Source organism: Monodon monoceros, unplaced genomic scaffold (genome assembly GCF_005190385.1).
Source record: "Monodon monoceros isolate NGI ecotype Baffin Bay Population unplaced genomic scaffold, NGI_Narwhal_1 Super_Scaffold_6, whole genome shotgun sequence".
Lineage (NCBI taxonomy): Eukaryota > Metazoa > Chordata > Mammalia > Artiodactyla > Monodontidae > Monodon > Monodon monoceros.
The window spans coordinates 25,189,196-25,203,997 of NW_021703783.1; the positions used below are offsets into that span (position 1 = coordinate 25,189,196).

The window sequence follows — 14,802 nt, forward strand, 5'->3', positions numbered from 1 at the left end:
ACCTCAGCTTCCTCATCTACCTTGTAAGCTTGGTACAGAATTAAATGAGTTCTGACACATAAAGCACTCAGAACGGTGCCTAACACATGGTAAGCGCCTCATAAATATTAACTGTTACTTCCTCAAGCACTAAAAACTCTTCTCCAACATGGTATTTAATGACGGCATAACATCCCATGTAGATTTTCATGATTTACTTACCAAAGTCTCTAATGTTGGACTTTTAATTTGTCCTTTATTTTGTTTCCTCAAAAGGAACTCATAATTACTTTGTAGAAAAAATTTGAAGTGGAGATAAGGGGACTTCCCTGGCGGTCAAGTGGCTAAGACTCTGTGCTCCCAATGCAGGGGGCCCGGGCTCGATCCCTAGTTGGGGAACTAAGATCCCACAAACTGCAACTAAGCCTGCGCGCTGAAACTACTGAGCCCACATGTTCTAGAGTCCTCGCGCTGCAACTAGAGAAGCCGGTGTGCCGCAACAAAGACCCAGCGCAGCCAAAATACATACATAAATAAAGTGGAGATAAGAAAAATAAAAATTGCTCGTAATTCCATTATGCAGAGATTATAACTGCTATTATAATGTTATGATGTATGTTTTTCCAGGTTTATTTTTTATCTTCAAACAAAGCTGGAGGAATTCCCTGGTGGTCCAGTGGTTAGGACTCCGTGCTTTCACTGCCAAGGGCCCGGGTTAGATCCCTGGTTGGGGAACTAAGATCTCACAAGCCTCGCAGCCAATAAATAAATAAACAAACAAACAAAGCTGGGGTTACACTGTACATACTGTTTTATAACATGAATTTTCACTTATCATGATAGTGAAGGGCTTCATGACCTCCAAGATCCTGATCTTGAACTCCTGGACTCTGGTTTCTATTATCCTAGTTTAACATGTGCCTTCCCACTTCTCACACCTATTCCCATAAGGGAGACTGGGCTGACCATCTGGTCTTCTTGGCGTTATACTTCTTACTGTGAAACTACAAATTGGCAGCTGGTTTTACACACCAGTCTCTTAGGAGTTTAGTTACTGTTAGCTCCCACTGTGAGCCTGAGTGATTACCTCCAAAATAGCAAAATAGGGAGTTTGGGGATCTTCAAAGCCGAGAACCTTGGGCATTATGACCTAAATAAAGTCACGCAGTCCTGTCTGAGCAGACAGTCAAACCCTGTCAGCCTCCTTCCCTGACATCTTTATTTTGCTTTCTTTAAGTGCCTTACCAATGATTATACATGATGACTAGTATTTATCATTTTAAATGGCAAACAACTCTAAGTGGCTCTGGTGGAGAGCAAGTTCAGACATAGTTGCTAGAGACTAGCTGAAAGTAGATGCCCCTTTGGAGTATTATTTGAAATGCTCATTTTATACAAAAATGCCAAATTACCTCTCCCACTGTTAAAATATCTTGTTATACTTCTCCTTCCTGTTTATGTTATCAAGGAAGTAAGTATGTAGACTTCAGAACTCAAATTTTGATCTGTTTTTGACTAAACCTAGGTTTACCACACTATGGTAATTTTTCACGTTGTTGAGAGAAAGTTGAATTGTTACAGTGAATTTTCTGTGGATATAGAAGCTTCTACAGTTGATTTAAATATCTAAAACTCTCAACACAGTGTGTCTTCTGATCACGCATGAAGTCAGGCACTGGCACACACTAGACCATGAAGTGGACTGACTTGAAAAGACTACTGACTTGCTATCTTACCCCCTGTGTCTACTCTGGGCAATAAAAAGAAAGTTGGATGCATTTAATTTTTGAAGTCATGTGTTTATTGATCTGGCAAGTGAGTCTATATACCTGCTGCTGATGGCAGAGTGTAGGCAGCGTGCGAGCCACTGTGTTTTGTGTGCTCTGAGTGATGTGGGCACTTCCCTTTCACCTGTGATGGGGCCAAAGCAGAGGCACAGAGGCCTGAATACAAACACGAAAAACACCTTACCACCTGGGAGTCTGCGGCAAGTTCAGGCACATCCTTTCCTCAGGCATTTGAGCAGCTGTTTCTACAGCATTGCCCCGAACGGCAGATGGAAGAGTCAGATTAAAAACCAGTGAAACAGTGGTCCCCTAAGCTCTTAACCTTCTCCGACTCCATCTCCTGACAAAAAACCAAACAAAAAACCTAAAGAGACACTTTGTCGGCTAGACATCAACCATCTTCTTTAGCTTTATATATTTCCAAGGAAAAATTACAAGGATTGTTAAAGTCATTTTAAAACACACAAGAAGCAACTGTTGAACACTTACTACTACAATGCCATGCATTGTCATATTCGTGGTTTTTTAAAATTAATCTCAGAACGGGGGAAACAGCTTATTAGTCGGCCACCCCCGCCAGAGGATGAGGCCTATAGGTGGCCGGTAACACGAGCAGGGTAAATATCATGAATGGCAGAACTCAGATTTGAAAGCAGATCTGCGCCTTCAAACCCATGTCCTTCCCATGATCACACTACCACACACCTAGAGCAGAATCTTCTTAGCCACAGACAGCAGCTAGCAGAAAGCCACTGCAGGAGGAAGGGCCCAGGGGAGAACTGCTGGGAGTGTCCAGTGGGGCAGGGGACAGAAGCACACGCCACGCGTGCAGTGTTATTTAGAAGCTTTCGTTCTTAAGTAGACAGAGGTGTGTTCATACCCAGGCATGTCTCTCAAACATTCATTCATCCACCTTGGGCTCAGTAGGGATGCTGGCAGATTGGCAGCGGGGGTTCGTGGTACAGCCAGCACAGGGTAACAGGGGGGCCCCCCCGGGAAGACAATCTAGCCAAGGGCGGGAGCCCAAAGGACAGTGTGATACCTGCGCCGAGGCGGGTGCTGGGCTCCAGGAACCGTATTGAGAGCTCAGGGTTAGGTCTGAGATAGTGAGTGACCCGTGGGTTGGATCACCAGAAAATGAAAGCAGCAGGAGTACCTTGGGCTAGTGGGTTTTTTGTTTCGTTTTGTTTTGTTTCGCTTTTTGCAGGGACTCCCCACGACGTGCTGGAACAAACAGTGTGACAGTTGGGTTGGCTGGAGGAACTGGGCGGCTCTCCCCGCCCCCACCTGCCATTCAGAAACCCCAAGTGTAGCCTGAGGGTGTGTGTGAAGAAGCAAGGAATGACTACACTCTCCCCGCAAGGAGAGGGCAGTGCACCCACAGCGGCCGGGTGTGTGCGCCCGGGTCAGCGCGGGGGGTGGCGGGGGCGGCAGGCTTGGCTCTGGCTGCCTGAGCTTCTTGGAGCTGCAGCTCTGCTTGGGGGCGACTGCTGCCATACTGTAGGTATTCAAAGGTGTGGCCAGAGCAGGGCGGGATTCAGTCTTGAGAAGGTGAAAGGGACTTTTTCTTTCTTTTTTTTTTTTAAATAAATTTATTTATTTTGGGCTGCGTTGGGTCTTCATTACTGTGCGCGGACTTTCTCTAGTTGCGGTGAGCAGGGGCTACTCTTCGTTGTGGTGCGCTGGCTTCTCATTGCAGTGGCTTCTCTTGTTGCGGAGCACGGGCTCCAGACCCGCAGGCTCAGTAGTTGTGGCGCACGGGCTTAGTTGCTCTGCGGCATGTGGGATCTTCCTGCGCTGGCAGGTGGATTCTTAACCACTGCGCCACCAGGGAAGTCCCTGGGTTTTTTCTTTCTTTTCCCCAAAGAGCCTGCAGTCTGGAGGCAGAGATCTGGACAAATCCCTAATTCTACTACTAAGGGCTAAGCACTGAGCATGACTGGTGGAAATCGGAAGTCAGGAGGACCCTGAAGTTGGTGTGGAGGAGGGGCAGGGCTCCAGAGGTGGTGCTGGTTATCTATTTCTGCGTAACAAATTAACAAAAAGGTGGAGCTGCTTAAACCAACAGACGGTGATTATCTCAGTTTCTTTGCGTCAGAAATCAAGGTGTGGCTTAGCTGGGCGCCTCCAGGCTGAAGGGCTTTTATGGGATGGCAGATTTGCCACTAGCCGAGGCTGCGCTCCCATCTGAACGCTCAACTCTGGTGGAGGACCTGGTTCCGAGCTCGCTCCTGCGGTTGCTGACAGGAGTCAGTTCCTCACAGGCTGCTGGCTGGAGGCCTCCCCTCTGTTCCTGGTCACGTGGCACCATCCCCGGGCGTTCACAACAGGGGAGCTGGCTTCCTGCAGGGCAGGTGAGTGGGGGGAGGGCCCCCAGAAAGGAGCCACAGTCTTTGCGGAGCTGATGTCACTCCTGCCGTACTCTTTCTGTTCTCCAGAATCACATCAGGAAACACACTCAAGGGCATGATCCCCAGGAGGCGGGGATCAGCGGGGCCATCTTAAAGGGGAGGGGGGGGAGGGAGTGTCTGGCGGGTTGGGCTGCGGCTGTAACTCTGTGGCTGTGCAGAGAGCGGCTCCCGTGGGTGGAGACGCGTGCTAGAGAGACCAGTAGGGCCCAGAGGGCGTAAGACCTTTTTAACCCAGATTTGTGAAGGTGGACTTTACCCTGGAGGGATGGAGAGCTTCAAGCTGGAGGCTAAAAGTTAAGATCTGACCTTAGAAAGATGACTGTGCTGTGGGGAGAACGGATTGGAGGGAGTAAGAGAGAAAGAGGAAGGCCATTGGGGGATTTTGAACTAAGGTAATGATGGAAGGAGTCTAGAGATACGAAGGAGTTGGACTGACGGTCGCCACCTTCTAGAACACAAGTTCAGCAGAGTCTCTGGTATCCCCAAACTTCTGGCTTGAATAACTTGGGAGAGCCTTTCTCTGAGATATGAAACACAGAGGACAAACATGGCTAGGAACTCAATATTTGAGAAATAGTGGGTCTGAGGTGCTTCGTGGGACATCCGAGAGTAGATGCTCTGCAGGCAGTTGAAATGAGGGCATCTGCAGAGATTCCCACAGAAATAGTGAGAGATGCAGATTAGAGAACAGTAAGCACCCAGGCGCCGATCATGAGAGTGGATAGTAGGGCCACCAGAGCTTCCAGGACACCCTGAGCAGCAACAGTGCTTTGAAAGACAGTACAAGAAGAGAGGCCAATTGTCATGCACGAAAGAAAGCCCAAAATATGCTGCCAGGGAGGAAAACCAGGAGTCACGGGAACCAGAGAGAACACGGGGTAGTAAGAGTGTCAAGTAAGGACTGCAGAGCCCAGTGAGCTGAAGCCTGGAGCAGGTGGGGAGAGAGGTGAAAAGGAATGTTTTCCAGAAATGCAAAGTATTATTAATATTTTAGAAGTTAAAGCTGCCATTTCCAAATTCCATTAAAAGACAAACAAAATAGATAAGCATTTAGACATCAGTTCCCCAAAGTTGCTCTTTGTAGCGACAACTTGAAAAAAATCACCCAGGAGGCTTTTCAAAAATACCAGTTCCAGGGTATGTCCCAACCCTATAAAATTAGTCTCCCAAAAGGGAGGCAGGGGCAACTGAAATTTTTTAAAAAGCAGCTAAGTGATTTTTGAAGTGTGACAGGCTTTGAAATCACTTACTTAAACCTCTAAGAACTACTGGTTCATATTTGGCTTAAGCCCTTTCAGAAGAATTAAAGTGACAGAAAAACTTGGTTTGCTGAGCTGTGAGAGGCTGATTGTTAAATTTAAGGCTTTAATAGGAAACGTAAAGCAATCAAGAAAATAAACTCCCCCACAAAGTTAAAAAACAACAACTAAAAAACACATCTTGTATGTTTATTATCAAGAAAATGCTAATGACGGCAATTAGGACTATAAATTTAGTTGAGAGTAAATGAGAGCTAGGTTAGTAAATAAAGCTGTCTGTAAACATTTCTAAAATAGTTATCCTCCTTGGTGTGCTTTGTAAAAGAACCCAGGGGATACCTGAAGAGTTGGGGACCAGTTCCTGGCTCTGACTGAGTGGGAAGTCCTCATTGTTTCATAAACCAAGAAAAGCCCCCGAGCTCACCGTTGCCTCTTCTCTGGGAAAAGCCCGAAGCTCTCTTCTCAGCACTCCTGGAGCAGCCTGGGCTGCACCGCGGCCTCCACTTCCTTACTGCCTTCCTTTGCCCCTTGGCAGTTTACCTGGGAGCCCCAAAAGTCCTTTAAAAGTCCTTTCCGGGTCCTCGGGGACCCCTGGCCTTGTAAGCTCCACAACCAAACAGCAGTCTGTCACATACAAAGTCTCCAGAGTCCCCCTCGGGCCCCTCCAGGCTGGCAGCGGACCCCCAGGGACTTACCTCCCTTCCTCTGGAAATATGTTTCAAAGTTCACCGCTCGCCCCTCCCCTTTCTCCAGGACTTTAAGTTGAGATAGTTTTCCCATTTCTACTTTCTCTTGCTGTCCTTAATGAAAAACCTTATACTGGTTTTTCATTTGTTTTATACCATTAACTCCTCATCAGGAAATGAAAGTAACAAACAGAGGGAGGCTAGTAAATCACAGCTCTCCCTCCCTGGTTCACGGGAAGCCTCTCTATAAAGGCTCAGATGTTTACATCTTCAGGACAAATTGCTCCAAACAATAGGTGCCCTTAGGTTTCCCCTCACTGGGCAGAATGTGCCTAATTTCACTGGTCTCCTACCCCACACAGGATTTCTCTGGGCTCCTTAGAATGTTTCTTTAAAATTAGTTGAATCTCAAACTTATCAGTCCACAAAGAAATGCAAATAAAATATTATTTTTGTTCTATCAAGATGGCAAAAAAATGAAGTTTGATAATACCCAGTTTGAGCCAGCGTGCTGGGAAGCTGACTCATTCTTGCACCGCTGGAGGGGTTCAGAATCGAGAGCCTTAAATGTGGGCGTACCCTTCACAGTAATCCCACTTTTAGGAAAATATCCTAAGGAAATAATCAAGAGATGCAGTCAAGGATTTAGGAACAAAGAATATGCATGGCAAAGCCATAATTGAGAAAAACCGGAAAGGACTTACGTGCCTCCCGGGTGGGGCTATTTCCACAAATCCTCCTGCATCTCTATGGTGGATGGGGCGCATCCAGCCATGCGGTCGTCCAGGTGGCAAACGTTTATTCGGTACCTACTTTGCATTAGGCACTTGCCTGGGTACACAAAACAGGAAAGTTCCTAGCCGCTCCCGCCGGAAGATGCACTCACTAAAATTCATAATCTCGTAAAACAAGTCTAAGATCGTTCACATTATGCTTTTTGAGGGGAAGCAGGTTACACACTCTATCACCCCCCACTCTCTCATCCCCTGCCATAAGCGGTTACCAAATCCGAATATTTTTTCCTTCAGTGGCTCTCCCTAGACGACCTCTTCATTCCTTTTCAAAAGCAGATCCTAAGGCTCGGAGGTAACCTGATAATAGCGGAAAGAACACCCACATGGAAGTCTTCCGATTGGTTTCTAATTCCAGGAAGTTGCCGACTTTGGGCAAATCACATCACCTCTGGACTGTTTCTAATCAGAATAAAGAAAGAAAGGGCTGGACCCATCTTTCAGGTTCTCTGAGTCCAATAATTTCTGACTCTGTGACAGAAACATCCATAGATGAGGGAGTCTTACACCGCGGCTAGAGGGAGGGGAAGGTGGTGAACCCCTTGAGGATCTGCGCATCTCTGTCTGGGGAGTTCCAGGACAGAGAAAAGGCAAGGGGCCATGTAGCTAGAAGGAGGGCAACAGTACAGAAGCTGATGGGCCTGTGGCTGGTGGGGAGGCCGGGCAGTGGCACAGGCTCAGCCCCAGGCCAGCTCCCTACACGCTGCCCTCCTTCCCCTGGGCCGACTCCAGGCCCACCGCGTTGGTAAGCAGGCAACGCCCTTCTTTCGAGTTGCTATTTCATAGTAATAAATAACAGCTAATAATTATTGGGTGCTTCCAGGTGCAAAACAGTGTGTAGTCGATTTAGTTACCTCACAACAAAAGTATGAGGTTCATGCTGCTGTTCCTGTTCTTAGCGCAAAACACAGGCTTAGGAAGGTTACAGAACTTAACAGGAAGTCGCTCGGCTAGTCGCCAGGTCCAGGGCTCTTCACCTGCATACAGGCCAGTCTTCCTCTTTTCCTGAAAAGGCAGTGGGACAGTTTCCCATTTTACCCCCTCTATCCTGCTGCAGAAGACAGGAGCTCGGGTCATTATGGTGGTAAGGGTTTATTAATTACCAACTGGGAGACTGAAATAAATAAACGGGGTTGCCGAAGTTTACGGATGGTCTTAGAATCTACTGGGGCCTCCTGTTTCCATTTAGAGCCCCCTTCCTCCAGCCCTCGTCCTCCACAGTGCCCTTCCCTGTCAGATCAGGGTGAAGGGTCAGCTCTGAAGGGGCAGTCAGGAAGGAACAATCGTCGTCCTTTCCTCCATGGGAGAGAGAAATTTGCTACTCGGAGCTCAGATCTTGACACCCAGTTTGGACTTTGATCCTTGCAGCTAAGATCTGCTCTGAGAAATTTCCTGGGGCCTGTTGAGGTTTACTGCTACAAAGCAATAAGGAGTTTCGACATTAAGGTCTACTTAATTCAGGAATCTAAAAAGGCGGTTTAGTGTCAGGGTCCAATGAGCTCCTTGAAATTGTACAGGTGTGTATGTGCACAGGTGCGTTTTTCTGGGGAGAGTGTTCACAGCTCTCCTTGGATTCTCAGAAGGGCTTACAGCTGCCCATAGGTTAAGAATTCCAAGTGACAAGCGGGTGTTGCTAAGGTGGGGGGACAGTGGGCAAATCTGGTGGGAGTGGAAAAGGGAGAAGGCAAGGTGGGGGAGGGGTGTTCAGGTAAGACTTCACAAAGAGGCAGGATTCTGGGATTGGGGGCTGGGGGAGCTAACATTTCTTGTGCTCTTACTGTGTGCCAGGCATTGTTCTAGACTAAAATTTACAAGGATTAGTTCATTCTTATAACAACCTTATGAGGTAAATAAGATTATTGTTCTGGCTTTGTAGATTCATTCATTTAATAAATATTTACTGAGCAGTATGTATCAGGCACTGTTCCCAGAGCTGGGGCTACAGCAGTTAACAAAACAGTCAAAAATGCCTCCTTTGTGGAGCTTACATTCCTGTGGGGAGACAGATGAGGAAACCAGGTTCCCAGAGACTTAAGTGACAAAACAAGGGTCTTCAGATAGTTAAGCAGTAGAGATTTGAACCCAGGCAGTATGGCAACAGAAGCTGTTTTTTGTTTTTTTTTAAAGGAATGTATAATAACCTTAAACAATTGAAAACTTAAGTTTTCTGTGCAACAAAAAATACCAAAAATTAAAAGGAAAGAGAAAATATTGATATCGTATAGAGCAAAGAATAGCTCAAAATGATTTTTTTTTTTTTGGTTTCTGCTTTATAACAAAGTGAATCAGTTATACATATACGTATGTTCCCATATCCCCTCCCTCTTGCGTCTCCCTCCCTCCCACCCTCCCTATCCCACCCATCCAGGTGGTCACAAAGCACCGAGCTGATCTCCCTGTGCTATGCGGCTGGTTCCCACTATCAAAAATGTTTTTAAACTATAAATCAAAGCCAAAACAGACATTAAAAATGAATGGGCAAAGATTACTAAACTAACTCAGAAGAGGAAATATACACGATCAGTAATGTTAAATACTGGCTTCCTGAATTAACATGGAAACATTCTGTTTATTGCTTGCACAGTAAGGAAGAGCTTTCCCTTGACAGTCTTAGTAACCTGTCAGAGGGCAAAGGGCGGAGCCTGGATATTTACTAAGGTTTTGGAGACTGGTCTAAGGCAGACCTTTGCATGGGGAAAGGGGGCTTGGTTAGGTTTGGGTAGGACCATGATATAATAGTTTGGGATTAACTGACACAGCCATGCAAGGGTTTTAAGGAAAGGAGTTTAAAGAATCACAACAGCATGCCAGGTAGAAACCTAGAAGCAAAAATGCAAGTTGGCTTTCTTTGAAGGAGTGTATAACTGTGACTGCAGTCGTGTGCCTGCAGTTCTTCATGCTAGGCACTTGTTGGGTTTATCTAGATTTACCTGACCTGCTTCCGATCTTTAGCATAGATGTCTTTAATGCTTGTGGATAAACAGGTGATGGTACACCTGTTTAGAAGCCCATAGAATGAGGTAGAAGGGAATGATTGGTAAATCAAGTTATTGGGTTTTCCCTTTTTTTAAACCCCATTTTAATTACAGTGTGTGTATTCTCAACTTTTCAGTTAGATTTTTAAAAATCCTTGAGGTGTTATTGACATTCAACACATTTCACTTGCTTAAACTATGCAATTTTAAGTTTTGACATGAGTATGTACTCGTGAAATTATCACCACAATTAAAATTATGAATATACCTGTTACTTCCGAAGCTTCCTTGGGCCTCTGTCAAACTCCCCTCAGCCCCCATTTCCAAGCAGCAACTGATCTGTCATCTGTCACTATAGATTATTTGCATTTTTGGTTTGATTTTATACAAATGGAACCCTATAGTATGCATTCATTTTTTGCCTGGCTTTCTTTACTCAGAATAATTGTTTTTAGATGCATTTATGTTGCTTCATATATTAATAGCTTACTCTTTTTTATTGCTGAATAGTATTCCATTGTATGGATATATTACAAATTATTATCCACTCATCTGTCTGTCAATGCCAATTGGGTTGATTCCAGTTTTTGGCTATTACAAATAAAACTGTGATTAACATTCATGTGTAAGTATTTGTGTAGACATATACATATGCTTTTATTTCCCTTCAGTATTTAATTACCTAAAGAATGGCTGGATCATGTGGTAGGTATATGTCAAAGTTATTATTATTTTTTGGCCACAGCTTGCAGGATCTTACTTCCCCAACCAGGGATCGAACCTGTACCCCCTGCAGTGGAAGTGCGGACTCAACCACTGGACCGCCAGAGAAGTCCCACAAAGAGTGTACATTTGGGCAGAGACTACTTAGTCTGGGGCCTGGCAGATTTGTTCTCGTCTCCTTTCAGGCCAAAGGCCTTTGCCACAAATATGTTCCACTAGATCCTTGGTTAGGCCAAGAAGCATACAAGCTTGATTTCTTTCTTTGTATTTATTGGAGCCGGAGGTACTGGAGCAGCACTGTATGTCTTGTATCTGGCATTGCTCAGTCATTTGGAACAGAAGGAATATCCCAGAACCCAGAAGAAATTGAATCCCAGTGATCAATATATGTTCTACTCAGTGAATGTGGATTACAGCAAACTGAAGAAAGAAGGTCCAGACTTCTAAATGAAATGTTTGACTATAAAGCTGCTTAGAATGAAGGTGTTCCAGAAGTTATCTGTAAAATTTTCTAATTAACCAGGAAATATTTCCCCTCTACATACATGAAATCACGTTGGTGTATTGTGTTGGCATTTACACTGATTAATAAATGTCTGAAACTTGAAAAAACAAAAGCATACATACATTCTTTTTTTTTTTTTTTTTTTTTTTTGCGGTACGCGGGCCTCTCACTGTTGTGGCCTCTCCCGTTGCGGAGCGCAGGCTCCGGACGCGCAGGCTCAGCGGCCATGGCTCACGGGCCCAGCCGCTCCGCAGCATGTGGGATATTCCTGGACCGGGACACGAACCCGTGTCCCCTGCATCGGCAGGCGGACTCTCAACCACTGCGCCACCAGAGAAGCCCCTTAATTTTTGTTAAGTCTAATTTATCAATTTTTTAAATATTTATTTATTATTATTTTTTAATTTTTGGCTGCATTGGGTCTTATTTGCAGCACACGGGATCTTCATTGTGGCATGCTGGATCTTTCCTTGTGGCGCTTGGGCTTCTCTGTATTTGTGGTGCACAGACTTTTCTCTAGTTGTGGCCTATAGGTTTTCTCTCTCTAGTTGTGATGCGCGGGCTCCAGAGCGTGTGGGCTCTGTAGTTTGTGGCACGTGGGCTCTCTAGCTGAGGCACACGGGCTCAGTAGTTGTGGCGGGTGGGCTTAGTTGCCCTGCAGCATGTGGGAATCTTAGTTCCCCGACCAGGGATTGAACCGGCGTCCCCTGCATTGAAAGGCAGATTCTTTACCACTGGACCGCCAGGGAAGTCTCGATCAATGTTTTTTAAGGACTGTATCTTTTTTCATATCTAAGAAATCTTTGCCTAACCCAAGGTCATTCACCATGTGTTTTCTTTCGAAGTTTTTAAATTTTAGGATTTTCATTTATATCTATGATCCATTTTGAGTTGATTTTTGTATATGGTGGGAGGTGTGGATCAAACTTCATTTCTTTTACATGTAGCTATTCAATTGTTCCAGGACCATTCACTGAAAAGACTATCCTCTTTGTCACTTAATAACCCTTTAACTTTGTTGAGCAATTGACCATATATGTTTGGGTCTATTACCATACTCTTTGTTCTGTTCAATTGACCTATTTGTCTGACTTTACCTCAATTTCCCCACACTGTATTTATTAATCACTGTAGCTTTAGTGTAAGTATTGAAATCAGGTAATATAAGTCCTCCAAGTTTGTTTATCTTTTTCCAAGTTATTTAGGCTCTTCTAGGGCTTTTGCATTTCTACATTAATTTTAGGATCAATTTGTTAAGTTCTACGAAAAAGGCTGCTGGGAGTTTGAATGGGATTGCATTGACTCTATAGATCAATTTGGGGAGAACTGACATCTTAATAATATTGAATCTTCTGACCTAGGACCACACTATATTTCTCCATGTATTTAGGACTTCTTTAGTTTCCCTCAGTAGTTTTCAGTGAGCAAGTCTTACACATTTTTTGTCAAACTTATCCCCAAGTATTTCAGATTTGCACTGCAATGCTATTGCATATAGAAATACACCTGATTTTTGTAGATTGACTCTATATCCTGCAACCTTGATAAGCTCACTTATTAGCATCAGTAACTTTTTAGTAAATTCCATAGGATTTTCTACATGGACCATCATGTCATCTGTGAATACAGTTTTACTTTCTTTTCAAACTTTACGCCTTTTTTTTCTTGTCTTATTGCACTGACTAGAAACTATAGTACAATGTTGAACAGAAGTATTAAGAGTGGATATCCATGCCTTGTTCTTGATCTTATGGGGGAAGCACTCAGCATTTCCCCATAAAGGATGATGTTAGCTGTAGGTGTTTTGCAGATGACTTTCAGTATTTTCTGATCCATGAACACAGTATATCTGAGGTGAGGAAGTCCACTGAGTTTTTGGGTTTTTTTTTCTAAACCATGAATGAACATTAGAATTTGTCAAAAATTTTTTGTGTTTATTGGGATGAGCATATAAATTTTTATTTTTTAATCTGTAACTGTGGTGAATTATATTCCTTGACTGAATGCTAAACCAACCTTGCTCTCCTTGATAGACCCCAATTAGTCATGACATATCATTTTTATCACTGGATTTGAATTACTAACACTTTGTTAAGAATTTTTACATCTACATTCATGAGAGTTCTTGGTCTGTATTTTTCTTTTCTTGTAATTTCTTTGTCTGATATAGGTATCAGGGTAATGCTGGCTCATGGGATGAGTTGGGAAGTATTACCTTGTTGTGGGCTGAATTGTGTCCTCTCAGAATTCATATGTTGAAGTCCTAACCCCCAGTACCTCAGAATGTGACTGTATTTGGAGGTAGGGTATTTAAAGAGCTAAGTTAAAAAGAAGTCATTAGGGTTGGCCCTCATCCAATATGACTGGTGTCCTTGTAAGAAGAAGAAATTAGGACCCAGACATGCACTGAGAGAAGACCATATAAAGACAGAGGTAAGACGACCATCTATAAGCCAAGGGAAAGGCCTCAGAAGAAACAAATCCAGCTGACACCTTCATCTCAGACTTCTAGCCTTCAGAATAGTGAGAAAATAGCTTTCTGTGGTTTAAGCCAACCAGTCTTTGTTACAGCAGCTCTAGCAAACTAACACATACCTCATCCATTTTCTGGAAGACTTTGGTTAGAATTTTCATTATTTCTTCCTTAAATTTTTGATAGAATTCACCAGTGGATGGCTTCCCTGGCACCCTCTCCAGTGGTTTCCCAGCAAGTTCTGGGCTATGCCACCTCTCCATGGATGTCTCCCTGGTGCCTGACAGCAGATTCCAAACAAGTGGCACTGGTGCAGCATCTCAGTAAACTTCTTTACCATCCAGTGGGCTATGGCTGTGCCCTCTTAATATTAAAAGTCTGACTCTCAGCCTAAGGGGGAGGGGGCTTTCTTAGGTTTGCCTTGCCTCAGCCCTACGGTTAGCGGCTGCTTCCTATATATGCTATTCTTGTATTCTTTAGAGTTCTTTTCATTGCTTAATAGCAAATAGTCCATAATTCCAATTTCTTATTACAGTAGTCTGTGATGGTTAATTTTATGTGTCAGCTTGGCTGGGCCATGGAGCCCAGATATTTATCAAACATTATTCTGGATGTTTCTGTGAAGGTGTTTTTTGGATAAGACTAACATTTACATTGGTGGACTTTGAGTAAACCAGATTACCCTCCATAATGTATCCTATCAGTTGAAGGCCTTAATAGAGCAAGAAGGCATTCTGCCAGTCAAACCTCTTTGAACTCGAAATACAACTCTTTCCCTGGGTCTCCAGCCCACCAGCCTACCCTGCAGATTTTGGATTCACCAAGGCTCTACAATTGTGTGAGCCAATTCCTTAAAATAAATCTCTCTATATATACATATACATATACATACACACACACATCCTGTTGGTTCTGTTTCTCTGGAGAATTCTAACATAGTTCTATACATTAAACTACCCCTCTTCAAATTGCTGTGTGATTTCTGTTTCTTGATTTGGACCCTGACAAACACACCATTACTTTCCCCTGAACTCCGAATCCGTATGTGCAACTGTCTATCAGCATCTTTACTTGGATGTCTATCAGGCATGCCAAACTTACTGCCAAAAGTAAGCTCTTGATGTTCCTCCTGTAAACTTGTTTCTCTTATGCTTTTTCCAATTTCTGCTAAAGACAACTCCATTTTCAGTGAGGCTTTCCCTGGCTAACCCAT

At 44.1% G+C, this 14,802-nt stretch overlaps 1 pseudogene; it reads left to right on the top strand.

Annotated features, from left to right (window-relative positions):
- Positions 1–10,818: 10,818 nt before the first annotated feature.
- On the top strand, positions 10,819–11,179 carry LOC114885723 (annotated as a pseudogene).
- Positions 11,180–14,802: the final 3,623 nt, after the last annotated feature.